This window comes from Protopterus annectens, chromosome 12.part0 (assembly GCF_019279795.1).
Source record: "Protopterus annectens isolate FY-2018-M chromosome 12.part0, PAN1.0, whole genome shotgun sequence".
Taxonomy (NCBI): Eukaryota; Metazoa; Chordata; order Ceratodontiformes; family Protopteridae; genus Protopterus; species Protopterus annectens.
In genome coordinates this window covers 1,043,663,337-1,043,680,105 of record NC_056746.1, presented here as the reverse complement: position 1 = coordinate 1,043,680,105, position 16,769 = coordinate 1,043,663,337, and the positions used below count along the sequence as shown (strand labels likewise).

The following is a 16,769-nucleotide window of genomic DNA, read 5'->3' as shown; positions in this document are numbered from 1 at the left end:
TGCAGGGCCGCTGTTACAGGTTCTGTTATTAGAAGGCATGCTTGGTTAAAGGAACAGAATCTGCCTGATCATGTTAAAGCAAAATTATTAGATGCTCCATTACAGCATGATACTTTGTTTGGTACTAAAGCAGAAGAGGTGTTGAAAAAATGGAGGATAAAGCAAAATCCATGCAGACAGTTAAGGATTTCTTACAGGTACAGCCACCCAGATTTAGCAGGAACTGGCCTTCTAAAAATTGGTCCTTTCCAGTGTCAGACAGACCAGAAAGAGGCAGATACAGGCATCCCAGAGGCAGATCTCAGCCCCAAGGCTCATACAGGCCTAAACAATGGGGTGCTCCTACCTTCAAAAGCAGAGAAGACAAATCACAACCTTACAGGAAACAGTCCCAATGACTTTCCTCTGCCATGTCCAAGCACTTTTCTTTTGGCAGCCCCCTTAGGGGGAAAACTAGCACTTTTTTCATCAAATTGGCAAATGGTTACCCAAGACAAATGGGTCTTGAACATAGTGTCCCAAGGCTACAGGTTCCATTTTCACACCCTACCAAGGTCAAAAGGTATGCCAGACCTGCCACACAATCAATGGGCAGAGGCAAAAAAACAAATTACAGCCCTAATGGACATGAGGGCCATTCAACAAATACCACAACAAGAGCAGGGGCAAGGATTTTACTCCAGACTTTTCCTAGTGCCCAGAAAGGACAAAACCTGGAGACCAGTACTGGACCTGTCTATACTAAATACGTTTCTGGAAGTTCCAAAATTCAAGATGTTGACTCTACAGCAGCTACTGCCCATGCTGAGCAAGAAGGCTTGGCTCGTAACTTTGGACCTAAAAGAGGCATACCTACATGTCCCAATCAGACAATCTTGCAGAAGATACCTCAGATTCATAGCTGGCTCAATGCACTACCAATTCTCTGCACTGCCCTTTGGCTTATCTACTGCACCCAGGGTCTTCACAAAGTGCCTGGCACCAGTAATTGCATTTTGCAGACAAAGAGGAATTCAAATATATCCCTACTTGGATGACTGCCTAATTCAAGCAGGGAACAAAGACATTCTTCTAAAGCATCTGGCATTTGTAAAAAGATTACTAATTGGCCTAGGGTACACAGTAAATGAAAATAAATCAAAACTAGTGCCCTCTCAAGAGATAATATTCCTGGGTGCAAGCTTAAATACAACTACCCAGATGGCTTATCTCACGCCAGACAAACAAAAACAACTGACTTCTTCAAAAAATTGGCAACAAAGACCCACTTATCTGCAAGGAAAATCCTGCAGGCCTTGGGTTTCATGGCATCCTGCATTCTACTAATTCCATATGCCAGGCTGCATATGAGGAAACTACAATGGTATCTAAAAAGTGTTTGGACTCAGCATTGCCACAGCCTGGAGACAGTAATTACACTCATTCCCTGCCTGCAACAGGAGTTTCGATGGTAGGCAGAGGCTTGTCAACACAACAAGGGTCTGCCATTCAGTTTACCGACAGCCAGACAGACACTGACAATGGATGCATCAAATTATGCCTGGGGGGCCCATATGGCAGGAAAATGTATTCAGGGCACATGGCCTGCAAACCAGATGCATCTTCACATCAATCAAAAAGAGTTGCTAGCTGTTCAAAATGCCTTGACAGCTTTCAAGGATCGACTTCATCCAAGACAGCTACTGATAAAGACAGACAATACTACAGTCATGTGGTGCATAAACAAGCAGGGAGGTACACATTCCTACCCCCTCTGCAGACAAGCAATGACCTTATGGGACACAGCATTAACTTATCAAGTTCATCTGCAAGCACAATTCCTGCCAGGAAAAACAAATACTCTGGCAGACAAACTAAGCAGAAACCTCATGGATCCCCACGAATGGAAACTGGATCCACAAGTCTTCAGCATGATAACAAAGAAATGGGGATGCCCAGACATAGATCTATTTGCCTCCCCTCACAACTGCCAATTACAGAAATTTTGCACAAGGATTTATCACAAGCAAGCATGGAGAGTGGACGCCCGATCCTTCAGTTGGAAAAATCTAACAGTATATGCCTTTCCTCCACTGCCTCTCCTTCCCAGCATACTCCTAAAGGTCAGACAAGAGAAGCCAAAAATTATACTGATTGCACCAGACTGGCCACGCCAGCGCTGGTACCCAATCCTAAAAAGCTTGTCTCAAGGTCCAGCATGGATATTGCCTCAGACTTCTCACTTGCTGACCCAACAAAACAATTGGATCCTGCACAGCTAACTCAGGACCTTAAATCTGGCAGCATGGCGGATAATGTAGCCATTCAGAACACTCCTCTTTCAAAAGCTGTTATGGATGTTACTTGGAGGCCCAGTACCAGAAAATCCTATGCAGAAAAATGGAAGAGATTCTGTGCTTGGAACCAGGAACAAGGCATTGACACGTGTGTACCAAATATCCCTCAGATTTTACAATACCTAACTGAGATGCTGAACAAAGGCCTATCTTTCTCATCAGTTAAGATTCATGCCTCTGCCATTTCAGCCCATTACAATACGGAATCACCTATCTTTTCTTATCCTTTAATAAAGCAGTACCTCAGAGGGGTCAAAAACAGTAGGCCTCCAAGGAGAGCACCAGTTCTGGCATGAGACCTCAATTATGTTTTGGAAAAACTCACACTGCCTCCTTTCGAGCCAGCCTCAACAGTGGATATAAAATTCTTATCCTGGAAAACAGCTCTGCTCCTAGCAATAACCTCTGCAAGATGAGTGTCGGAGTTACAAGCACTCATGTTTGTGGAACCTTTTATCATTTTTCATCCATATAGGGTTTCTCTGAGGACAAACCCAACATTTATGCGTAAGGTGGTGTCCAGTGTGGCTCTCAGCCAAACCATTCACTTGCCTACCTTTTATCCAAATCCACAGAACAAGGGTGAGAAAATTCTGCATTCTTTGGATATACTCAGGCAGTTACACTTCTACTTGGACAGAACTAAAGCTTTCAGAAAGACTGAGCAACTTTTAGTGTCATATGCTGCAGGATCACAAGGAAAGACAATCTCAAAACAGACTATTTCTAAATGGATAGGCCATTGCATCCATTTCTGCTATTTTCAGCACGGCAAATCAGTGCCTAAGGGCATTAGGCCTTATTCTACCAGAGCAGCAGCCACTTCAGCAGCCTTCCTCAGAGGAGTACCAACCAAAGACATCTTAGAGGCTGCAACTTGGAGTTCAGTGCACACTTTCACAAAGCACTACCACTTACCTCTTTACTCTAAATCTAGAGCAGGCTTTGCCACTGCAGTTCTGCAGGGCCTCATAGCCTCTCCTAATCCTATTTAGCCCAACCACCCATCTTCAGCTTTGGGATTCAACCCAAGAGTAATGACTGTAACAGTGAAACATGATGAACATAGTACAGTTGTGTACCTACCATAAATGTAGATGTTCGAGTGTATTCACTGTTGCAGTCCAGGTTATCCACCTACCATCCCGCTTTTCTTTGCTGGGACTTATCTGCACTTCTCTATCCTATACAACCTATGTGGTGTATTTGCTTGTACATGAAGGAAATGTTATTTTTGTGCATGCATACTTATTGGCATATTTTTTCAGCCTACCAATTTGGGGGCACCTGATATCTGTGGCAAGAAAAACTGGACAAAATGGCGTCGGCTGCAGCTTTTATACTCCTGGTGCACTGACGTCAGGGAAGAGGTGACAGCAACCGACGCCGGACCTAGACTTTGGAATTCTGGCTGACTGCAGGTAACCTGCCAGCAGGATAACCCAAGAGTAATGACTGCAACAGTAAATACACTCGAACATTTACATTTATGGTAGGTACACAACTGTACTTTCTGTATGTGTAGTGTAATTACAGGATTTTGAATTTCGCAGTTGTGTGTTTTCAGAGTTGCGAGTTGTGGTTGGGTTTTCGGCTTTGTGGTTTCGAAGTACTGAATTTCGAGATTTCAGTATTTTGAAATTACAAAGTGTACCTGTATATATATATATATATATATATATATATATATATATATATATATATATATATATTTATATTTATATACATACATATCTAGAGAGAGAGATAGATATATAGTGTTATGTCATATATGTATATGCAATGATATATACGTATATTATGTGTGTGTGTGTGTGTGTATATATATATATATAAAATTAATATATATATATATATATATATATATAATTAATATATGTATATATATATATGTATATATATATATATATATATATATATATATATATATATATATATATATATATGGGTCTACTTTGATCCATCACAAGCTCACTTGTTCGAATCGCAAGTGAGTGACTCCAGTTCAGAGAAAGTGCATTTAAGCGAAAATGTACTTTCGCGAATTACACTTTACCAAAGCATGGTGTAGTGAGGATAAGGGTATATACTCTTTTCCCACTGTAATTCGATCTCTGATTTGTTATATTTAAAGAGCGGGGGTGTGGGGGGTGGGTACAAAAGGGTACAAAAAATGTCCACAGCATTGGATATACCATGGAACACAGTGAAGACAGTCATCAGAAAGTAGAGAAAATATGAGACAAAAGTGACGTTGCAAAGAACTGGATGTCACTCCAAAATTGATGAAAAGACAGGATTAAAACTGGTCAGGGTGGCTGCCAAGAGACCTACAGTAACAATAAAGGAACTGCAGGAATTTCTGACAAATACTGGTTGTGTACTACATGTGACAACAATCTTCCATATTCTCCATATGTCTGGCATATGGGGTAGGGCTGCAAGACAGAAGCCTTTTCTTATACAGAAAAACACCCAGGCCTGGCTAAAATTTACAAAATAATACATCAGATCTCCCAAAAGCATGTGAGAAAATGTGTTATGGTCTGATGAGACCTAGGTTGAACTTTTTGGCCACAATTCCAAAAGGTATGTGGAGGGATGTTCAGTTCTTTGCAACGTCACTTTTGTCCCATATTTTCTCCACTTTTTAATGACTGCCTTCACTGTATTCCATGGTATATCCAATGCTGTGGACATTTTTTGTACCCTTCTCCTGATTGATACCTTTCAACAATGAGATCCCTTTGATGCTTTGTAAGCTCTCTGCGAACCATGGATCTGAAGTAGTTGACTTCATTCATTCTGCACATATGGGTATACGGATCCGATTCGGGTCCGAGCCAGCAAAACTTTTCAAGCATCAGCTCCGAGCTCCAAGCTCCTCCCTTACTTATATTACATTACTTCCTCCTATCTATCCCCAGATCTCGTTTGTCGCTCTAAGAGTCAGCATCGTGGTCTCTGAGCTCTAAGCAAGGTGGTAAGGTTTTTGGTCTTTTTGTGATAGTTGAGTGTGAATACCTTTCCCTTTCTTTCCTCCCTTCGCATTCGATCGTCATGTTAGTTGAAAAAAAAGAAAAATAAAAGTTAGTTATAAGTGTTGTTTTGTTTGTGATACTGGTTCCCGCCTAGGCCCAATCCCTGTTAGAGTGTGTGTGTGAGTGGGCCGTTAGGGCCTTTACTGTTTCTATTATGGCTGAACAGCCTAAGGTTCTTTTAAAGAAGTGCACAGAGTGTAGTCACAAGCTCCCACCAGCCGATGGCCACACTCCGTGTGTTCTATGTTTATGGGTCACCCATCTGTCTGCATCTTGCGACATTTGTTCAGGCTTTAACCCTAGGGCTTTGAAGGATCGCCGGGCTAAGCTTGTGGCTAAGCTTCTGCCCTAGAGTCTGCCTCGGTCTCCTCCCCAGCCAGTGACACTGTGCAGGCAGGGACTCAACCTCCCGCCAGGCCTGCTTTTTCGGAGTCATCCCAGAGAGGTAGGGACAGAAGGGATAAGGAGAGGCGCCACAAGGAGAGGAACAGGCCCAGAAAAAGATCACCGGACAGGGAGTCTTTCTCCAGTCCCTCTTCAAAGGCACTCAGGTCTCGTTCTCCTCGTATCCACTTTCCCTTTTTCTCACCAGAGCCAACGGAGCCATCAGAGCCGAGGCACTGCCCTCAGATCCGGCCCAGACCCGAGTTGGTCACTTCCTCCAGGTCGAATCGGAGTGTCTCCGACCTGGATATGGACAGGCTAATGAGGAGGTTCATCCAGAACCAGATTCAGATGGGGGTCTTGCCAGGGCCCTCTCCCATTGGAGAGGGTCCTCCTTCTTCAACTATGTTCCACCCTATTGCTCCTTCCCCGATCTGACCTGACGCTTTGGGGTTCTCGGGTCTGAGACCTTTCGGAGCTGTTGGGTCGGCGCCGATGGTTCTCGTTTCCTCAACACCGGCCATCACCTTGAGTTCCTATGATCTGATCTTGGATCCAGGAGACTCTCGGAGCTGTGGTCAGGGAGTTGGACCTGATGGTTGAGATCTCGCTCTTTTGGATCCCATCCTCGGTGCCCGGACTACCCCTCCGTCAGCTCCAATTCCTGCTTCAGTGCTGGGGAGAGCCTCTTCCTTACGTTCTATGGAGGTGTGCTTTCCATCGGCGTTTGGGGCAGTGGAAAGGGTTCTCTCCCAGGGGTTGAGACCACAGCTCACCTACTCAGATCCTACCCAGTCCCCTCTGATTTTGGATTCTGCTCCCATTACCCTGTCTCAGGGACAGCCCATGCCAAAGCAACCCCAGGTTGTTCCCCTCAGGGAACCCTCAGAGGCTTACGCATCCTCTCCAGAGAGTGCCACTGGAGAGGAACCTCGTAAGTGCAAGTGTAAGAGGAGGCACTTGGACTCCCCTGAGTCCATTACCACTGATATGGACTTGGATGAAGGAGAGGGTTCCCCCAGATCACCTTCCGAGGACATCTTGTTTGGAGACATTATGGAGATCCTCTGCCAAAGAGGAGGTTGGTCAGCCCCCAAACCCTCTGTGGATGAGTCCGTATTCCTGGAGGCCTTTGGCGTGGGCCCATTTACTTCCTGGGTCTCCCCTCCAGCAGACCCTTTGGTGGACCTCATCACCACTAGGGCATGGAAGGATCCTGACACCGTAGAGCTTATACCCAAAAGGCCTGACAAAATTCTTTCCCCATCGTCAGATAGGCAGGCATGGTCCAAAGGAGTCCCAGTAGACACTTTGGTGGTTGCAGCTGCCACAAAGAAGGAATTGGCACAGGAGAGATCCTCGGTTCATCCACCAGACAAAGAGTCCAGGTCGATGGATTGTTTCGGGAAGCGCATGTACTCATCAGTGACATTTTCTATTTATGTGCTAAATTACTTGGCACATGTTATCCGACTGCAGCAAGACCTTATATCAGAACTAACTGAGTCACCCCCAGAGTCCCTGTCATAACAGGACAAGCAGTCTTTCACTGCGAAGATGACTACACTGAAATCAGTGACAAATACCTCTATGCGTCTCCTCTCTCAAGTTACGGAGGGAGCCACTAGAGCTGCTGGTACAGGCATTGCCTTGAGGCATCACACCTGGATCCGGCTGTGTCAATTTGTGGACCCCTTTAAGGCGTCTTTCATCAATGCCCCTTTTGATGGATCATCCCTTTTTGGGAAGACTGTATGTGACACACTAACCCAGAGTGAGAAGGATGGAAAAACTTTGTCAGCCATTGGAATCCGCTACTCTAACCCCCAGAGGTCCTATTCCAGGAACCAAAAGGGGCAAAAGAAGATGTGGTTCCGGAAATCATAGTCCTTTCATGACACTCAGGAATATTCGTCCCCCAGAGGCAGAGGGGGACACGACCGACACCATCCCAGAGCCAGAGGGGGTCCCAGAAACTTTGGGTCTAGGGAACCTTTTTCCGACAGACCCGCACAGCAACCCTGAGGGGTTGCCCGGCTGCTCTACTCTGGAGGCAGTCGGGGGAAGATTTTCCTTACATCCAGCGGCATGGGAGTCCATTACTGCAGACCGCTGGGTGTTAAGCATCATATCCAGAGGATATTCTATCCCCTACATTTCATATCCCATAACTCCAGCATGCCTTCCAGATGTTCCACCCACTCACAGGGAGGCTGCAGCATTAGAGGTTGTGAAGCTGCTACAAAAACGAGCCATCGAGCTGGTCCCCCCAGATCAGTCTGGCTCAGGCATCTACTCCAGGTTCTTTTTAGTGCCAAAGAAGATGGAGGACCACAGGCCCATTCTGGACCTGTCTATCCTCAACCTGTCGGTAGAGAAACAAAAATTCTGGATGGTCACTCTACAGTCCATTCTACCGTTTCTGAGAGAATGCGATTGGATGTGCTCGTTAGACCTCCAGGATGCTTACTATCACATCAAGGTCCAAAGGAGTTCCAGGAGATTTCTATGCTTCTGGCTAGGGGCCACTCACTTTCAATTCAGAGCCCTACACTTTGGTCTCACCACAGCCCTCAGGGTGTTCACCAAGGTTAAGGCGGTCGTAGTGGCTCTCCTGAGACTTCAGGGCATTCAGGTATTCCCCTACCTAGATGACTGGCTCTTCACTGCATCCACCAAATGTCTTTTGTGTCAGGCCCTACACTACTTCCTCGGTCTGGCTTACAAGTTAGGCATCATGATCAATATCAACAAGTCCCACCTGGCTCCGGTTCAGATCATAGACTTCATCGGGGCACGGTTGGATTCGATTCAGTCAAAGATTTTTCTCACCCCGGAAAGGATAGAAAATCCCAGACTGCATGTATCAGCTATCTTGGATCACTCGGTAGTCACAGCAGCCAATGTTCTCAGGGCCCTGGGTTCGATAGCAGCCGCAATCTGTATCTTCCCTATTGCACGTATTCACATGAGAGTCCTTCAGTGGAATCTAGCAGTTCAATGGTCCTGGCTAGACCTTCCGATGAATTTCCACATCCGAATCAATCAGACATGTAGAACGTCACTCCAGTGGTGGTTTCAATCAGCGGACATTTTCGCGGGATGCAGCTTTCTAGCCCCTCCGGCTCAAGCCACGGTGACCTCGGACGTTTTCCAGCTCAGGTGGGGGGGGGGGCACTTCCTGGGAAGGACAGTCCAGGGCACGTGGTCCCCTCCAGAGACCAAGCTACACATCAGCGTCCTGGAGATGAGGGCAGTGCTGTTAGTGTTGAGAGCCTTCCACCCTGTCCTATCTCCGGGGACAGTAGCCATTCAATCAGACAACATGTCTGTAGACTGGTATATAAACAAACAGGGAGGGACCCAATCCTACCCCATTTGTCGCGAGGCCATGAGGGTTAGGGAGTGGGCCGTATCCACCAGCCGGTTTCTCATAGCAACGCACATCCTGGAATGCTCCCAACATTCTGGCGGACAGTCTCAGCAGGACAATCCTTCTGCCTTATGAGTGGTCTCTGAAACAATCAGTGGCGGAGACGATCTTCCGTGTTTGGGGTCAACCTTGCTGCGATCTCTTCACATCTTCTTCCAACGTGAAGTGCAGCAACTTCTTCGCTCTGATCCCCCCTCCGGGGGATGTCCTCAGGGATGCTCTAGTCCATGCTTGGCCTCCCAGGCTACTGTATGCTTATCCCCCGTTACCTCTTATTCTCAAGTTCCTTCAGAAAGCTTGCTGGCTGCAGTGCAAAGTCATTGTCATAGCTCCCCTTCTGGCCACGTCAAGTGTGGTTTCCCTTCCTATGGTCTCACCTTTTGGCTCCTCCATTGACTCTAGATCCATGCCCAGATCTGATTTCTCACCCGTCGGGCTTGCCCCTGCCCAACCTGGACAGTCTCAAGCTGACTGCGTGGCTGCTCCAGTTCCCATGATCATCAGGACTCCCAGACTTTCGTCCCCAGTTAAGAATATTCTGGTAGCTTCTCTTAAAGCCTCCACTAGGAAACTCTACAATAGCAAGTGGAGACGTTTTTGTGTTTGGGCCTCTCAGCGTAATCTGAACCCGTTTACAGCCCCCGTTCCAGTCATTCTGGATTTTCTGGCCGATCTGTTTCGAGCAGGCACAAGTGCTTCTACCATCAAGGTTCAGCTGGCTGCCATCTCTAATTTTCATGTGAGTGAAAATAAGGTTGCTCTGGCTTCTGCCAAATTGTGTAAAGCTTTCCTGAAGGGCACTTTTTTATTGCGACCATCAGTTAAAGAAATGGTGCCCCTCTGGGATCTGACTTTAGTCCTTCAGGCTTGACCTCTCCCCCCTTCGAGCCAGCTGGTTCAGTTCTGATGAAGTTTTTGTCATGGAAGACAGCCTTCTTGGTCGCCATCACATCAGCCAAGAGAGTTTCTGAGTTGCAGGCCTTATCCTCCTTGCCCCCCATTTGGTTTTCCACAAGGATAGGGTTTCGCTGCATACGAACCCTTCCTTTCTTCCCAAGGTGTCCTCAGCAGCCAATATTAATCAATCTATAAATTTGCCAGTCTTCTTAAATTTCCAAAATAGAGGTGAACATAAGCTTAATTTATTGGATGTCCATAGACAGCTTTGTTTTTACCTCCATAGGACTAAACCCTTCCAGAAGTCGGATCAATTGTTTGTCTCTTTTTCAAAGCCATTTTTGGGCAAAGCGGTTTCGAAAGTGTCCTTAGCAAGATGGATCACCTTCTGTATTGCACAGGTTTATAAGGACAAAGGTTTATCTCCTCCTGGTGTATTGAAGGCTCATTCCACTAGAGCAGTGGCCACTTCTGCAGCTTTCTGGTCAAGAGTTCTGTTAGACGATATCTGTGTGGTAGCGACTTGGGCCAATTCGCACACATTCATCTCTCATTATGAATTGGATCTCATTTCTAGAGGGAGAGCATCCTTTGGCTCTGTGGTGCTCAGAAATATCCTTCCATAAGGGCCTCCCAGGAGTAATAGTAGCTGGGGACTCTGTCCCATATGTGCAGAATGAATGAAGTCAACTACTTCAGATAAAGAAGTTTTGTTCTTGCCATAACATTCCATCTGAGTAGTAGACTTCATTCTTCTGCACCTTTCCTGCCTCCATCCCCATCACTCTTCAGGTTTTTCCTGTTTAGGATTGTGGTTATGTTACCACTTAGTGTCAGCAAACTCAATCTGGGGATAGATAGGAGGACGTGATGTAATATAATAGGTAAGGGAGGAGATTGGAGCTCAGAGCTGATGCTTGAAAAGTTTTGCCGATTCAGATCCAAATCTGATCCGTATACCCATATATGCAGAAGAATGAAGTCTACTACTCAGATGGAACGTTATGGTAAGAACATAACGTCTTTTTTTTTTTGCTGTAGCAGGCAACTGAGTAAATGTCAGGAAAATCCTACTAGGACAGCTGAACTTTATTTGGGGTTAATCAGAGTGTCTTTATTTGATGGCAGGTGTGTACTCAAAAAGACTGAATGCTGTAATTAAATCAAAAGCTGCTTCAACAAAGTATTAGTTTAAGGGTGTGCACACTTATGCAACCAGCTTTTATTTTTTTATATTTTTCCCCTAACAGATTTGTTTGTTTTTTATTTGAATTGTACAGGTTATAGGTCACATTAAAGGTGGGAAAAGTTTTGAAATGATTTATTGTGGTCTCATTTTTTTGTATCGCAAAAACCTGGCATTTTAACAGGGGGGGGGTACACTTTTTATATCCACTATATATATATATATATATATATATATATATATATGTGTGTGTGTGTGTGTGTGTGTGTGTATGTGTGTGAATATACATATACATATAGTTAGAATGGCCATGGAAGCTTAAGTCATTCAGAACTGAAATGTTTTAAATACTGTATAGCAACTTGCCCAGATAAGGATGGAAATAAATGTTTTTGAGTTCAAGTTTTGCAGGGGTTTGAAACAAATATCAAAGATGTGCTGTAATTCAGTGATGCATAGTAATCCAGTCTGGATCACTAAAAGAAGCAAATAACAGTAGGCAATGGAATTACTGCATGGTATTGAGAGCACATCAGAAAATAAATACTGCCCACTCCCAGCCAATGTATTATAAACTGAGATTTCGTAACTGTAGGCTGAAACAGAATTGAGCCAATTTTTCCAAAGTGCTGCAGCATTACAAAAACATTTCTGAAAGTAAGCATGGAATGATAGCAAGGCTGAAAATTACTTAAGCAAAGAGGAACAAACAGTACAAAGTGTAAGGCAGACTGCATGCCTCAGACAGAATCCAAATTACCATCACATCCTGGCTTCATTTCTGCACTGGCAATGCTAATGCTCTCTGGCAGTAATTATCTAAGTGGTTGTTACAGAAAGCATTTATCTGTTGTGGTTCTTCTCTACTAAAATTTTAAGATATAACTGAGATACACATTAAGTATTTGTCAATAATCTTTAAGGATACAGTGATGCTTGAAGTGGGGCCAGCTGAAGATTACGTCTACAAACAAAGAGCATTCAGGCAAGGGAGCTCCAGGAATAATCTGTTTTTTGTAACAATATTTATCCTCTTCAAATTAATTTCTTACTTTTAAGGACACATTTATGAAAACAACAGTGTCTGAAACAAACCACTTCCATAATCCTTTGTTATTAGAGTGAGCAAGTTGCATATAATTAAATACCATTAAATAGAGGTTAGGGACTTCTATTTGACAGTATTGAGTCATAAATGTTAGCAAACATCCTTCATTGCATAACTAAACCTTTAGGGTCTGCTTGCATTCCTAGAGCTGAGTTCTACATGTCAGGTAGCTAGACTGGCGGGATTTAGATTCTGATTTAACCTTACTAGTACAGTTATACAGATGCTGTTTGCAGTGCCTCTGTCAGTATTCAGTAAAAAGTATAAATAGCAGGGCACTATCTGTCTTGTCTTAGACCTTTGCAGGTAGTCATGAGATGGATTTTATGTATGGTGTAAGTAGCACTAGATTTAGAAATTACTGACTGAGCTCTTTTTTGCCAAGGTTTGGATTGGAAGTCCAGATGTTTGCCTTCCTGTTTCCTAGGACCCTGAAAACGGTGCACTCAGTAATTTCTATTATGATCTAAAACTGGATTGCCCGTAAACAACCAAGTCACAAAACAACAAATTCCAATCTCCTAAACCTAGTATGTCGAATAGCAGAATTCAGAAAGTACCAAAGTACCGCTTCATACACACCACACCACAAAGAAATTAGACACATTAAATATGAAAGTTAAGTGAAAACACACAATAGCATACTTATTTGTAGGGTGACAAACATCATATACTCATCGTGTGGAGGAGGTGTTTCCACATTACTCTCACTCAAGGACTGTCACCTGAAAGAGCTTAACTACTAACACTGCTTCTTCTCTGGTGTGGTCACAAGCCCTGATTGATGCAGAGTATAAACCCAAGGAAAAGCTCAAAGTCAAACATGCAAGTATTCGTTTACCTTACTTCAGTTAGCAAAGCAATTTGAAGCAAAATGCTGGCATCATTCCTTAAAGTCTCTTAGAATACTAATAATGTTTCACAGTCTGTCATCTCGACACAGTATGGCACACAAACTACATGCTCAAACAAGCTTTCTAGCATTCTGCAAAGTAAAACAGACAGAAAGTATGTTTGGTGGCTTAGTAAAACAGCATTTAGTATTGTTACCTCACATGGTTGTCCACTTTGGTTTTTCGCTGGAGAGTGCCAATCTGTGTGGAATCTGCATTTCCACTCTGTCAATGCAAGTTTCAGTGTTAATGGGTTTCATCTCCCATCCCAAAAATTTACTTTAGGTTATTTTGGGATTGTACATGTGGATCTTTATGCAGCATAATACAGCTGTGCAAAGGCTGGCACAGCACCTTCTGATATAGGGAGTGGAGCACTTAGCTAGCTCTTACCCAGGGAAAATGAGTTATAGTTATAGTAACACATCCTCAGAGTAGCACTCTGTGTGATTTGGTTCTTAGCGGGTTTCAGTCATTTCTCTCAAACTTTTGCACTCCAACTACTGTTCATTTTTGGCAATTGTAACGATTAGGGGGCAGTAAAATTCTGGGCTTTGTATTTACCAATATGGGGCAGCTCTACACCCCACCAATTGTAATTTCCTCCCTCATCAATCACATTCACCATAAGACTGAATCCCGAAGCACTGTGTAATAGATCTTCAACAGACCCTATTGTGTTAGTCCTATTATAGATATTTCCAAACAGAAGGTATTATAAGCACCCATGCAAGGGGATCTCAATCTCTTTTGCAAAATAAAAAACATATTAGAAGAATATGTTTGTATCACTGAAAATATTGCTTCTGTGGAACTGTTGCCTACTCCACATGAAGTAAAGCACTTTTAAACAGTTCAAATATAATTTCAGTGAATGGATGGATAACCGTAAATTCTCTTAATCAGTATAACCATTCACCAGGGTCGCAACGTTAGTGGCGAATAGGAGCAAAGTTAGGCAAGTCCTAATCTTTTTATTTTTTTTAAATGGGTAGGTTACATGCATGGAAACGTTGTTAGGAAGTGCTGCTTTCTTAAAACATCTGTGTATGAATTTGGTTTTATTATTTAAGATGATAGATACTCTGTTTGAAAAATAGTTTGATAATACTTACTCCATGCAAAACACTTAATTGTTTTGCTGATGGCTGGGTAATGACCCCTTCACAAATTTGTGGCTGAACAACATAGTGATTACATCCCAACACCGCACTATGTTGTTTAGTTAGTAATTACTGATGGCATTTGCAATTTGCACTGGAGCTGCATCCTTAATGAGTCAGGTTGGATGTATATGTCAGCTTGCAGTAATTTAGGGATATAGCCCAAGAAACACTTAGGCCTGTTAAGGATCTTGAACTACAGGTAGTAAAATCTCAGCTTTTTGTTATTAATTTTAGGTACTAAGAATCAGTTTATTGTGGCTGCAAGTTTTCCAGGTAAAAGCCCTCTTTGACTTAAGAGTTTTTATATCATAGGTGATCAAAAAGAGTATTTTAACATTTTTTTCTACAGACTTGTGCAAGATTTTAGTAGTAGGAAGGCATTGTTATAATAGTCAACAGCAGTTCCTTGGTCTAAAAATTTCAGTGAGGCTGGCAGTATCAGTTCTGCCATAACCCTAGAGTCATATTAACTGGTGACAAGTTGGGGTTACTGGCGAAAGAAAAATGTGGCCCAGGTAAGGTGTTAAGAATTCAAGACTGACATGCATAACAGGGGGTAAATAAGCATATTTTAAAATAAAAATACATGTTTCTGGAGTTATTGCCAAAACAAGGGCTGTTACTCATCATAACTAGGAGCATCTGTTAAATTCAGTTTATTGCCTACCTCATACTAATCTGTGTTATAGGCAGTGAAAATAAAATGTATGTGATTGACTGGAAAGTGTTAACTACTCCAAAGGGAGACAAAATGCACAGCAAAAGGGAAGGGCAAATTGCTTTCTTGCCTTACCTTCTTACAAAACACTCAGGACATAAGAAATATGTACGCGTTTAGGAAAGCAAAAATTTTAGCACAGCTGACGTGACCAAGTTAATCCTCTGATTTAACTTCCAGTACTCTTCCTGCCTGTCTAAACATGAACCTTAATCTGCTGGTTCTTTTACAGCGACAACTGCCTAAAGGAAAAGGATTGTGTACAGATGTATACCTGATCTCATATCTCACTGCCAGCAGTAAGAAGGCCCCTTTACCCCTTTCTGTGTGTGTTACAAGTTTCACTAGTCTGGTAAGCTCCTGTGCTTCCATTTTACTTTGCCAGCTTTCCTCTTGAGTGGCTGCATACTTATATGAGGAACAAGTCATTGTAGTATCAAAGAAATGGAGAAAAGAGATAAAACACTATAAAAAGGCATTTAGCTATCCTAGTGGGGAGCTGTGTGAGTTAGAGCCCATTCTTTGCGTATTAACACTTTTGTAGGAATAATCCATTTTCTTTCTGAGTCTCAGGAGGCTCTGTATACATCTCCAGATTATCTTCTGGTGTGCTGTTTTCTCATGCTTTTTCAAGTTAACATTCTCTGGCTTGTAAATGCACTGTGCAAGTTGTGAACCCCCTGCCCTTGCTGAGCAGTACAGCTACATACTTTGTCTCCTTGGATCATATCTGCTGTGCGTCTATCCTTAGCCCTGCTGTGGGACTTGAATTGGTGACCTTCTGACACCAAAGTGAGACTAGAAACTAGTAAGCCATGCAACAAGCTCATTAATTATTCTTTTTCAACTGTTACACTGCTGTACCACTTATGTGCTTTAATGGCAAAATGAATGATGCAAACTTCACTCTGTTAAGGCTCACTGATATTTCTGAGGGAGAACATATGTTAACATTGGAATATGAATTCTCTTAGACATGAATTCACACTATACAGTGTCAGGAGAAAGGAATCAAATGCTTTCTCACTACTGTCAAGAGGTTTCCCAGTAGTCAATCATGTGCATTATTCGAATTATACTTAAACATAAAGCAGTTAAATGTGGCGATGGTTCATTGAGGGTCTGTTAGAATGGGATCAGTATTGTTTAACCTACTTCATAAACACTATGTTTCTGGATCTTTGTTATTTTAATGAAGCCCACCTTAGTTTCTCCATTTGATGTTCTTTAGCTGATACTAGATCCCAGATACCTTCTGACATGGGATACTTGTGCACAACACTAAAACACCAAGACAGCAATTAAAGAGGTTTAGTCAGTACTGAATAATTCATATTACATCAGTAATGCAGAGAAAGAATTTTATATATTTTTTCCAAATAAAAACGACCGATTACGCAGGTTTTTTGGAAAACCCTGAGCGCACTCTTATAAAAGAAATTTTACATAATCGTTGGTTAAACATCACAACAGTATGTTGGTGAAATAGTTGGAGTTAAGGGCTACCCATGAGTGCACAAATGACAAGATTGAAGATTTAAATCTCAGAAGAGGGAGCTTTAAAAATAAGTAGTGGAAGTCTGGATTTGAATATTTCAATGTAAATG

General features: G+C 43.0%; 1 protein-coding gene across 1 annotated transcript in view; it reads left to right on the top strand.

Moving 5' to 3' along the window:
- The window catches only part of BMP7 (bone morphogenetic protein 7), a 706,587-nt gene that overhangs the window by 541,617 nt on the left and 148,201 nt on the right, over positions 1-16,769 (top strand). The gene's annotated exons all lie outside the window — the stretch shown is intronic.